This window comes from Centroberyx affinis, unplaced genomic scaffold, assembly GCF_046629955.1.
Source record: "Centroberyx affinis isolate AG114_WGS23_722 - 3 ecotype Tasmania unplaced genomic scaffold, CSIRO-AGI_Caff_v1 ptg000792l_1, whole genome shotgun sequence".
Lineage (NCBI taxonomy): Eukaryota > Metazoa > Chordata > Actinopteri > Beryciformes > Berycidae > Centroberyx > Centroberyx affinis.
Genome location: NW_027279398.1, coordinates 298,156 through 298,470, shown reverse-complemented (window position 1 = coordinate 298,470; position 315 = coordinate 298,156).

The following is a 315-nucleotide window of genomic DNA, read 5'->3' as shown; positions in this document are numbered from 1 at the left end:
TATGTGTGAATATACATATTTTAAGTATATGTGAATTTCTTATCACATTTTATATATATTTGGGTTAGGGTTATTTTTACTATTTTAAAATGTTTTTGCTATTTTTCATTGTTTTTGCGTGTAAAGCACATTGAGTTTTCCTATGAATGAAATGTGCTATACAAATAAAGTATACCTTGACTCCTATGTAGGTAAGTGTATTATTTTGCTATATACTTACTTTTCTAAGTGCATAAGTAGTTGCAGGCCAAATAGTTCTGGAATACTGCTGTTTATTTGTTTATTTGTTTATTTAAAGGATCCCCATTAGCTGCT